This window comes from Leptinotarsa decemlineata, unplaced genomic scaffold (assembly GCF_025532065.1).
Source record: "Leptinotarsa decemlineata unplaced genomic scaffold, Ldec_3_MD MMD2_P_RNA_scaffold_6, whole genome shotgun sequence".
In the NCBI taxonomy this organism is placed as follows: Eukaryota; Metazoa; Arthropoda; class Insecta; order Coleoptera; family Chrysomelidae; genus Leptinotarsa; species Leptinotarsa decemlineata.
In genome coordinates, this window is record NW_027412533.1 from 6,485,742 (window position 1) to 6,498,836 (window position 13,095).

A 13,095-nucleotide genomic window follows, 5' to 3' on the forward strand; every position below is an offset into this window, starting at 1 on the left:
GAAACACATTAAGCCAATACGCGTCGCGTCTACTGTAAGACAAAGAGGGACGATGCGCAGGGTAGAACCCACCGCCGATAACGATACCCGAACGCAGGCAGACGAAGATAATTCGATATTCATTACTTACTGCAGGTGGCATATATTTTTATTTACTATATTTTTGAAGTGAAAATATAAATCACCAACTGTTGCCCGCTTTTATATTAACGTACAGTCGAAGCTACTGAACCTATGATCTTCTTTATATAGCGTAAATAAACATCAAGAAAGGGAATCAGGAATTTCCACCTCCAAGGGGGAAAATAGATCGAATTGAATTTCATCAGCATTGAAGATGGAAACCTGAAGTTTTTAGTAAATAAAAAAATATTGTAACTAATTGTTTAAAATGGCCTGCCACAAAACTTAATGTGACAAACCAATAAATTATAGCACAGAGATTGAGACCGCTCGATCCACTATGACAAAATGATAATAATACTTCTTATCAATCACAGTTTTTCCTTTCAATACTCTCAAAGTTGAAATATTATGCGACAAATATTATTAAAACGTGCAATTCATTTTAAAACTGAAGACATGGTGAGAGCCGTCTTTCGCCACACATTTCTAGAAACAAAAGTTTAATGAACCAACACTATAGCTTTCTTATGTACCATGTCGCATAAATAAGTGAAATACTTTTTCGTGACAGAATTGACAGATATTCATGATAAATTAGAGTAACCCATTTCAAAACTGCATATTACCCTCTAGAGGAAGCAATTGTATAATGGAAAACGTGTGCAATTTTGTGAACTGTAGAAGCAGTCGTCTCTTGTATTCACACTGAATTATTTTCACCGGATTCATTACGAACTTCATCATCAATCAATATTTTAACTGATTCGTAATGGGAAATGGGAAGGGAATTAGAACAATCAAACTGGTATCATTCAGTTTAATAAAAATTCACATTATTTTGTTTCGAAATTAGTGACAGTTACCTCGTAAAATGACTGGATCTCAGATCGTTTATTTAAGTTTTCCCAACATGAATTACATAACAGAAGATGAAGAAAGTATAATAACGACTCTTTGAAAATTTCAAATCGTTACGAATGCCGTTGTTTTTTGGAGCCATCCTCTTCAGACGAAGCATCACTGACATAATGTTTCCTTCTGAATTGCGGTTGGATATCGTCACTTCGAATAACAGATACTTGAGATTGGGACGCTACCGTTGAACATTCTCTTTTGGTCTTACCATTGCTTGACACCGCCTTGTCCAGTTTTGATATCGACGGACTTTGTGCGGCACAGTAAGAAACAACTTGCTGTCGGTCCGATATATCTCTTATCGATAACCTACTTTCAACACCAATTTCATCAGTTTTCGAGTCTGTGATGTTCTTTCCCATAAGCAAATATGTAGCAAATGCATCGTCATATTTCTGTGAATTTAGGCTGTTTTTGACATCGTTTTCATCGAAACCCAAACAAACTAGAGATGCTATCCTTTTCGGATCAGTCAGATCCTGGCTGGGTTCCACATAGGGTTCAACTTCGTCATTGTCGTATCCTTGGTTCATCCATTTATCCTTCGTGATGGTGTCTAAGCCTGCCCTCTTGGTAGGATCTACAACCAAAAGCTTCTTCAAAAGACTCACACAATCCGGGTCCATACATGAAGGAATCCGATACTTGCCATGAACCACTTTCCTCTTGAGATTCCGAAATGTCGTACTGGCGAAGGGAAAAGCGTTCGACACAAGCTTGTATAATACGACTCCTAACGACCAGACATCTACTTCGGGTCCATTATATTTTACGCCCAGGAATATCTCAGGTGCTGCATATGGCAGCGTCCCACAAAATTTCTCAAATTTTTTACCAGGGGTGAATTCGTCCGACAATCCGAAATCTGTAATTTTAACATTCATCTCACCATCCAACAGTATGTTTTCAGTTTTTAAATCTCTATGGACTATCCCCTTTTGGTGACAGTACTGTACCGCAGAGACAATTTGCCTAAATTTCGCCCTCGCATCATCTTCTTTCATTCCACCATGACGTGCCAGATAAGCACACATCTCTCCTCTTGAAGCATATTCCATGACCAAGTAAAATTTTTCTTCCGTTTCGATCACTTGAAACAATTGTACTATGTTGGGATGGTGTAACATTTTCATTATCCTTGCTTCTCTATATAATTCCTGTAGAGAACCAGGCGCAAGTTTGGTTTTCTTGATTATTTTGATAGCAACATACTTACTGGTGGGTTCATGTCTGGCCAACTTGACTTTTGCGAATTTTCCTTTGCCAATGGTCTTTATTAATGTGTATTTACCCACTGTCGATTCCTTTGCCTGCCTCAAAATGTTCCCTGTAGATAATGGCCTACTCTCAGTCGATTCCATTTCACGGCTATCTGTCCAGAATGAAAATATATAACTTTGTATGCCCGAATGATATTGAAAATTATTCGATATTTTTTTATCACTTTGGGTTATGATGCGATGAATCAAATCGTACCTTATACAAATAATAATTTCTTTTATGAAAATCCACTGGTACATTGCAAGGTATCTAGAATAAATATTCTGCCGAAGCGATGACTTAAATACGACTGGAATTACTTCAACAGGTACCAGACCTACCTGTACACTTCAGGTACGTGAGCACTACAGGTACCTGAGCACCACCACAGGTACATAGTGTACACAAGTCACACCAAGATTTTGGAGTATGATTCTGAATAATATTTTTGGAAATCATACATAATTTATATCAATAGCATATGCTTTATCCATATTTCAAGTGTACATGTATACATATCCACATAATACAAAAAATGTCGAAACAAGAAAAATGGCAACAGCATATAAAGCTAATATGCATTTCACGACATAGAACACATTGGAAAAAAAACTGAGTATTTTATTTCGAAAATATTTGGTGGATATATTCAAGTTAAGTACGGATGGTAGCCGGATGTTTTCGTCGTGGGTTCTTTGTTCAATCTCTCAAATCGACCGCCGAGTTGGTCGCTGGTTCAAGCCCTAGTCTGAACGATCGATATTCACTCGCTATCATCCAAACCATGTTAGGAATCACACGTTAAAAGGTAAGACCTCGTTAATCTGTAGCTCGCACAAGTTTCGACTTCTGAGGGTTGTCGTTCGTAGGGGTGCGACAGCTGGTTAATTCGGTTTCATCGTGTCCGCGAAAAGCTAATTCTTGGGAACCCAAATAAATCGTTATATCGATAAGTCTTTTTAAATTCGAGCGATTGAAAGAAGTTAGGCCTCTTTTTGAGCTGTATCTAAAGCTGTTGCTATGTTTTGTTTGCTAAACAATTTTAATTTACAAGACGAAAATATATGCTCCTTAGATTCAAAATGTCTTTCTGTAGAACGAGGTGAATTTTTTAAATCGGAGTATCATATTTTAGATCACGTTTGGTATTCGGTTTGTACGGAAAATGAAACACAGGGCCAACAAAAAAGTTTTTCTCGTTTAATGAAGTCAATTAATCAATCGCATTTATCGTACCAACTAATATTAAATCCTCGATTGTGTCGATTATCTGACGCTTTAATTGAAATCAAATTTGGTTGAGGCCTTCCCAGAGTTTCAATAATGTAAAATTCATTATCATAAGATGAAGACTTGAAATTATTTGTCAGCAACCAATGGACTATATCATCAGATTTTTTAATTTCGTTCAACTTCTCCATAATAAATGAAAAAAAACTTACCGAAAAGTGAAAACCTGAAAACACCTTGGAATTGAAAGAAAACAAACGCAGTCGTATACTAACGGAGACCAACTAGAGGCTAGCCTCCTCTAAATAACGCTATAATGTCTGCAACTGAAATTACAAATCGGGACGTATGTTGCTGGTTGGATCGGTCTCGTGGAGCCTGTGTTTTTTAAAGCGTTTGAAGGCTTGGCTCCCTTGCAACGTATGGCATTTATTATTTCGGGTTGATAGTTAATTCGTTTTTCGTTTATGAGCGGTGCGTTTGAGTTTTGTTGATGCGGGATACAGTATGGTACGTACTACGTAGTGATAAAAAATGTTTTTTCGGGCATATTATGTATTTATATTAAAAATTAATGGTAAAGTAATGATATCTAAGCATTTTCAGAAAAAATAATCATAATTATTTGTCAATATCTTTTAATTTATTGCGATGAACAGCCTTAAATTTTATAGGGAGGCTAAGCCTCCCTTTCCTCATCTGACGAGCCGCCGCTAGTAATATTATTATGTCACTTCGACTTCCATCAATTTTCTGGTCTGCGCGTTTCCATCTTAGCAGCAAATACGAAGTGGAAGCATCGTCATATTTCTGTGAATATAGGGAGAATTTGACATCCAACTGAACTGGATATTCTACTTCCTAGAATCATTAAAGTCCTGTTCTGTCCTCGCTCGCCCTCCTAGCAGGAGCTTTTTCGGGAGACTTGCACAGGTTGGGCTTATACAAAAGGGGATTTATTACTGGCCACACGTCACTCACCCCATGAGTTCTTGAAATGTCGGATTGCGTTCGACACCAACTCGTATAATATGAGGCGTAACGACCAGATATATATCTCGAGTCCATTATATTTTATGCCCAGAAATAACTCAGGTATAAAAAATTAAAGATATATATTATTGTAAAATACAAATCATGAAATTATAAAACAAGTCATGAAATAATGAAACAACAACAAAAATTATTTGGCGGTCCGGGGAGGCTTCATTGATTGCAGAGGCGCATTTGATTTTTCAACTGCAGGAAAACCCGGAAAAACCTGCATCACCACATCATCTGAAGACCTTGATCTTCATATGAAATAAAGTGTTTTATCAAATATATCATGAACCCTATATTCCTGGAAGACACATTTTGAGTTCAATTCTATCTGTTTCTCCAAAATAAGCAATAGACTTCTATCAATTTGGAAACCGATATCAGGAAATTGTAACAGTCTAGGTAAGAGATGGAGGCATATGTTAGCCTTCGAAACGGTAGGGTGAGTAACTGTAAAACTTTTCAGTTTCTTTTATTGATAAAATTATCAAATACGGTAAAAAAGTTTGTGTTCGTGAAAAATAATTTTAATTTACACAGTTAGTTATCGGCTCGATCTGAAATGTTTACCTTTTCTATACGTGTATGAAGTTCACAATTATTTTTATCAGATTGTAGTAGGTAAAATCTCAAACCATAAATCAATGTACTCTGACTTTCTCCATAAAAAGGAATTTTGTTCAATGCACGGAAGATCAATTTTGTATTCTTAACGCTTCAAATGAACCGGTACTAATGAAAATTTCAGAGTACATTCTTCAAAAGTATGTCTATCGAAGTAATTGAACAGATTTGCGTACCATACTTTCCTTCGGTGCGAAAAAAAATAACTCTGTATATTCCAAACCGAATTATTAAAAAAGTCAAATTTCTCACTTATCAAAAATAGTTTGGTGATGAAAATTTCAGATAACATTCTTCCAAAGTATATCTATCAACGTGTTCGAACAGATTTGCGTACTATACATTCCTTTTGTGCGAAAAAAAATTGTTTCCTATATTCGAAACTGAATTATTCAACAAAGTCAAATTTTTCACTTATCAAAAATAGTTTGTTGATGAAAATTTCAGATTACATCTTTCGATAGTATGTCTATCGACATAATTGAACAAATTCGCGTACCATACCTTCCTTCGGTGCGAAATAAAATAGTTCCCTATATTCGAAACTAAGTTATTCAAAAAAGTCAAAGTTGTCACTAATCAAAAATAGTTTGTTGAAAAACATTTTAGAGAACTTTCTTCGAAAGAATGTCTATCGACTTTTCTGAACAGATTTGCGTACCATACGCTCCTACAGTGCGAAAAATAATATTTCCGTATATTCGAAACTGAATTATTCAAAAAAGTCATATATCTCACTTATCAAAAATATTTTGTTGATGAAAATCTCAGAGTACATTCTTCGAAAGTATGTCTATCGACGTGTTTGAACAGATTTGCGTACCATACATTCCTTCTGTACGAAAAAAAATAGTTCCGTATATTCGAAACTGAATTATTCAAAACAGTCAAATTTTCCACTTATCAAAAATAGTTTGTTGATGAACATTTCAGAGTACCTTCTTCTAAAGTATGTCTATTCACGTATTTGAACAGGTCTGAGTAACTACTACTACTGAGTAACTAAGTGCTTTTCAAATTTTTATTTTTAATTCGATTACATCGTTGGTATAACTATTCAGTTGAACATTGAAATAAATAAAATGGCATAATACAATAATAAATTAATATCATTATGAATATTCCTAGATTTGACAGCTATTTATCATAATCCGATAAAAACTGAAAATAATAATTATAAACAAAACAGAAAAATCGCTTTAAATTTAAATAATAATCAGTATTTTCAAACGAATTCTAACAAACAACAACTTTCTCATTGAAATATAAATAGCAGGATCTTCACATACTTTCATCAACAATACACCATACTAATTATTAAGAAATCAAGACCACAGCTACCCATCGATTATTTTTCAGCGTACATTACATTTTCAAATCCGTTAGACATCTGTTTTCCAATTTGAGGTGTTCACATGCAAACATTTTCAGTTTTGCAGTTGCAATTAGTTTCACAGCATACTGCTGTTTCGTAGAAAATTACAGAACGTGTGGAATCTTTCAAAGTTTCAATTTTGTTATGATATTCAACTAATTACTGTGGTTTAGAGCTTCAACTTCATACATACATCCAACTTCAAGTAGTACTGACTTCGGTTATTGAATAATGCAGCAAAATATTCCGACTGGCCGGTTTATATAGATAATTCTAAAAATGAACGATTGTTATTCATAAAAAAGTTAACATTGAATATATGAAATATTTCCTGACCTGAACGTTGTATTTACCATTATTTGACATGTTAGCCAAAATACTCGAATAATTCTTACGGTGAAGATAGCATATGACCGATCGCACCGAAAGAACGTACGGTACGCAAATCTGTTTGGATACATCAACAGACATACTTTGGAAGAATGTTCTCTGAAATTTTCATCAACAAACTATTTTTGATTAGTGACAACTTTGACTTTTTTGAATAATTTGATTTCGAATATGCGGAACTATTTTTTTCGCACCGAAGGAACTTATGGTTCGCAAATATGTTCAGACACGTTGATGGACATACTTATTTCGGAGGGGCCAAGTTTGAAGGCGATATGAATTTGGATGAATAATACATATTTTGCGTTTCATTGACCAATTTCCGATACTTTCTTGACAAAGTATATCGTTGGTTTGAAGTACAAAAACTACGAGAAATGAAATTAACAAACTCCTGTTGAAATTCACAAACCACTCACAAGTGTAAGTAATCACGTATCTATTTCAGCAGACACTTCATGAAAGAACAGAGACATCTGTACAGATTTAATTAGATCAGAGCGATGCAAAATGGTCTCGAGTATGAAGTGGGTTTCTCATTTAGGAAGCAAATTCCATTTCAGAGTTATTCTGATCCATTTCATATTATGAAACACGGAATCTGTTCTGTATAAATTCCGTATTTAAACTTCTCAAGAAGATGTGATGAGAAAAGGATAATTTCAAAATGACGAACAAGTTTTTTTTCATCTACAGGGTGTTTGTTAAACATGCAGTAAAAATGAAAGGGATTATTCCAAGGATATTTTGTTTCCTGGTAATTTTTTATAGGGTCCTTTGTTTCGAAGATACGGAGCGAAAAAGAATTTTGGTAAAAATAATTTATTACCAAAAATAATATGAAATGTTTTTCAATCAATTAGAACTGTTGAAAGTGACCTACACCCACTCGGATGCAAGAATCCAATCTTCTCCTCATCAACTCCTGGACTCTTTCAAAAACACCAGAATTGTTTCTGATTGCGTTACACCCAGCAATTATCCGATTTCTCAAATCTTCCACTGTAGAAGTATAAACTAATGGCTTCTGATAATCCCCTAGGAAATAATCCAGGAGGTTTAAGTCCGTTGATCGAGCGAACATAAGCGAAGTCCAGCTCGGCCTATCCAGCGATCTCGGTTGGTTTCTGTTAAACGCTCTCAAACCAATATGGTAAGATACCCTGGAGCACCATCGTGCATAAACCACATTGCATTTCTTGTAACCAATGGTACATCCTCCAGAAACTGAGGTAGCGTTTATTCCAATAAGTTGCGGAATACCTCGCCGGTGAGTCTTCCTGGCAGAAATCCCGGTCCAATTAGGAAGTCACCTACAAGTTCAACGAGAACTGATGTTGAAAGCCTTCAAGCACCTCATGTGGATTTTTTCCAGCTGAAATATTGTTATTGTGGAAATTCCTTATGACATTTCTTAAGAAACTTGCTCCATCGGTAGTAGTTGGGTGCTTTGAACCAATGTGCGCAAAATCCATTGACAGAAAGCAATAAGTAAATGTAAATCTGCAGGAGGAAGTGCCTGAACTCGATGTATATGGTATGGGTACAACAAATAGTCTCTAAGAATGTTCCAAACCGTCGTTACTTATATTTAAAGTATCTGAAATTTTTATAGTCGAGGTACCTGGATCTTCTTCTATCATGACTAGCACATTCTCTTCCTGGTCCTCCATTTCGCTTCAATGCGCTTCCAATGAATTGCCTTCAGCAAGTCTATAAATTAAATACATGTCAACCATCTCTGCATTACTACAGCCATTCATGATAGACGACTTCACTAACAATACTTTGAATATTGAACACAGAGAATGCACGTCGAATAGACAAAGTCAATCAGTTTCAGCCTATTCAACACATAAAAATGATTACTTACGAGACATACTATTCAGATTGAATGTCTGTAGCCGTTTGGAATGTTGTTAATAGGTACCAAACGGAGTTCTTGAATTTTTTATTACTTAGTAGGTCCAGTGTAGTACGCTATACTTTCATTTCGACTACGTTGATAATTTTAAAATTACCAAAATTGTTGAAATTCTTTTTCGCTCCGCTCCGTATCTTCGAAACGAAGCGCCCTATCAAGAACATCAAATGACAAAATATCCCTCAATTTTATGCCGCATGTTTAATGAACACCTTGTATAGTGATATTATGAATGTAGAAGTTTGTGGATAAATGTGTGTATGTATGTTTGTGACTCTTTCACGCCTAAACCACTGAACGGATTTGGATATTTGGATGAAACTTTACATAAATATAGATTATACAAAATGATAATATTGAGGCTAAAATTCACAAAGGTTTTGTGTGATTTTGGTCATAATATAGACATAGACATAGACATACTTTATTTGACTACGTTCATGTAAATTACATTTGTAGCAAGTCATATTACAAAAATTGGAGAAAAAAATGGATATAATTGCATTTGTATGTAGAAAAAAAATCATGGAGTCAGTCAGAAACACTGGATATACATCATAACCATCGAACTCAACAAAACATCAATAACTTAAAAACGATTATAGATATAAAAAAAAACTAAATATCTGAACATTCTCATGATGCGAATGGGGGGGTGTCTAAATATTCTGCAATAATGTAGAAACTTGAGGTGATGAGAAACTGTTTCACCTTTTGATTGAAACAATTGGGGGGCAAAGATTTAACTTCCCTAGGTGAGTGATTATAAAGAATTATATTGGGAGAGTTATTCATAGCTTTATTCAATCTATATCTTATAGGTCTAATTTGATCTGCATGTCGAGTGTGGTAGTCACGGAAATTTGAGTTCAGTGAGTAATTATGTTTATTTTTATGGATTTCTAATAGCTGTTGATATATACGCAATAGTTCGAAGAGCCTTTTTTGGAGTTTGAAGACTTGGATTGGTGGAACTGCCCCACAATATTGTACCATATGCTATATGGGAGTAAAAAAGGTATTTAACAAAACATCTCCACTCATCACTTTCCTCAGTTGTCTTGAAATAAATACCACACTAAACAATTCAGAGCAAATTGATTCAATATGTTTCGACCAATTTAAGGTATCATCGAGTATAACACCCAGAAGTTTAGCATATTCACCCATGTAATTATTTGTTGAGAAGTTCAGACGATTTGTTTTAGCCTCATCCAACTTCAAGTAATTAGCAAGAGAACTAGTTTTCCGCTTTCTTCTCTACTGTCGCGATGGAAACATTTGGGCACACATTTGAAGGAGTTGAATCGTCAGCAAATAGTATGCACGTAATGGGTTGCATGTGGTAAAAGAAATCATTGATATATACAGTAAACAGAAGTGGACCCAGAGCGGAGCCCTGAGGAACACCGTGAGTAATAGGATCTAACATTTGGGAAAACTTGAACATCCATAAATTTTACAGTACTCAATCACTTATCGAGGAACAAGATTTACCTAAAGTACCTGAAATACCTGAGTTGAGACTCTCTGACCGTATAAAGAGGCAGACGACAGGATGACAAGTTCAGTTTGAAGAGTGCCTAGAAGATGACAGTACTACCAACTGTCGAAAGCGCTCGCAGATAATTAATAGAAGATATGAAGCTTCAAATCCTTTATCTGCGATTATCTGCGAGCGCTTTCGACAGCTGGTCGTACTGTCATCTTCTAGGCACTCTCCTATCTGACCCTTTTTGTAACCTGCACTAATAGTAAAATACTGAAAATAAAGGAAAAATTAGTTGCATCATCCAATATATATATATATATATATATATATATATATATATATATATATATATATGTACAGTGTCACCGATAAAGTCCGCATCAAATGGGAAACTTTTTTATTTATCGTTTTATGTGAAATTTGATTTTGGCAGTAGATTTTGCTTAAGAAATGATGTCAAATGGCGTCTACAAAATAGGTCACGTGATTTCCTTAACCTGTCAAAATTGACATTTAAAAAAAGAAACATCGAAAAATGACATTATTCTTCAAAGTATCCAAAAATATCAAAGGATAAAAACATTTTCTTTTGTAATTTTATACCCACACACCAAGTTTCAAACCCATAATAAGTATTTTATATTTTCACTATTTTTCCGCATTCCTGCTTTTTCTACTTATCAAAATTTAAGCACACCTGTACCAAATCATTTATTTTAACTAAACTCGTCACCGAATTTCTTTTTTTGTAATATAATAATATTTTAAGAGCCTCTTTGATGTTAAAAACAAATGTTGAAAACTAAAAGTTGTCAAACTTAATGCAAAGTTCATCTAGTTTCAACGGGGCTTTCAAAACTATACAGTACTTGAGTTTTTTAATGAGCAAATGGCCTCACAATATGAATTAAAACAAAACGGAACATTAGGAAACATCATTTCGTGATTATTGAAGCCCATTCAATAAAAGAAAAAAACTCATAGTATTTACATTTACCTACTCCGCTAACAACACTAATTTAAAAAAACTGGGTAGATTGTGAAAAAATATGAAACTACATAATATGTTTTAGAAAACGTCACTGTGACTGAATAAATTAATGCCCGTTAGTTCAATGTAATGTATGAAAATTAAAATAATATGTTATCTTTACAAGAAAAAATTGAAATTGTGCTAATTTGTGGTGAAAACACATTGCATCGACAAGTGGCTGATATTTTTAACGCAAGACATCCTGGTAGACATGTACAGCAATCCACTGTAAGTAGGATTTTAAAAAAATTTAAACTGACTGGTTCAGTTGAAAATACTTTTAAAAAACGTCATAATCCATCATGCAATAATGATGAGGTTCAGTTGGCTGTCTGCCTGGATGTTATCGAACAGGGAAAATCAAGTATTACCAATATTGTAGATAGAACTGGCGTTAAAAGAGAAAGCGTAAGAGCAATTTTACATAAAAATAAATTCAAACCCTACAAACCCAAATTTATAAATACCTTAAAGGAAAGAGATTTCGATGTTCGACTAGATTTCTCTTTCTGGTACCAAGGAGAAGTAGAATTAATCAGAAAATTTCCTTACAAAACCCTATGGACCGACGAAGCTACCTTCACATCGAACGGCGTAGTCAGTTCCCAGAATTGTAGGTGGTGGGCTCAGGAAAATCCTCATTTTGTGATAGAATGTCGGGACCAATATTCATTTAAAACAAATGTGTGGTGCGGTGTTTTAAATAATCAGGTAATGGGACCATTCTTTTTTAGACACAATTTAACTTATCAGGATTATTTGCAATTTCTAAATACTGAGATCAGTGATATAGTGGACAATATGCCGGTTGAAATAAGACACAGTCTGTGGTATCAATGTGACAGGGCTCCTATTCATAGTTCAAGACAAGTCAAAGAGAAACTATTAGAAATGTTTAGGGGCAAAGTTATTGGGCGAAATATGGAGCAAATATGGCCGCCTAGGTCGCCAGATTTAACCCCACTAGATTTTTTCTTGTGGGGTTACTTAAAACAAATCGTTTATAAACAAAGACCTTTTCGTGACGTGAATCACCTAGAAACTGTCATTTGAAACTCTATTTTAAACATAAACCCTGTGAGTATCAGCAACTCAATAAAAGATGTATCAAGAAGGACAATTATTTGCATAGAACGCAATGGAAGACATACTGAAATGTAGTGTATTTAATGTCGTGAGTCTTTTTTTCGTGTTTTTTTGCTATTAGGTATAGGTACATGTTTATTTTCAGTTCCTTTTAATTAAGATTAAATTCCACTGTATTTTTTGTTAAAAAAACAATAAACACTCTAAGATATTGTTTCCTAATGTTTCGTTTTGTTCTAATTCATATTGTGAGGCCATTTGCTCATTAAAAAACTCAAGTACTGTATAGTTTGGAAAGCCCTGTTGAAACTAGATGAACTTTGCATCAAGTTTGACAACTTTTATTTTTCAAAATTTGTTTTTAACATCAAAGAGGCTCTTAAAATATTATTATATTACAAAAAAAGAAATTCGGTGACGAGTTTAGTTAAAATAAATGATTTAGTACAGGTGTGCTTAAATTTTGATAAGTAGAAAAAGCAGGAATGCGGAAAAATAGTGAAAATATAAAATACTCATTATGGGTTTGAAACTTGGTGTGTGGGTATAAAATTACAAAAGAAAATGTTTTCATCCTTTGATATTTTTGGATATTTTGA

At 34.4% G+C, this 13,095-nt stretch overlaps 1 pseudogene; it reads right to left on the reverse strand.

Moving 5' to 3' along the window:
- Positions 1–1,097: 1,097 nt before the first annotated feature.
- LOC111516939 (serine/threonine-protein kinase MARK2 pseudogene) lies at positions 1,098–2,438 on the reverse strand (annotated as a pseudogene).
- Positions 2,439–13,095: the final 10,657 nt, after the last annotated feature.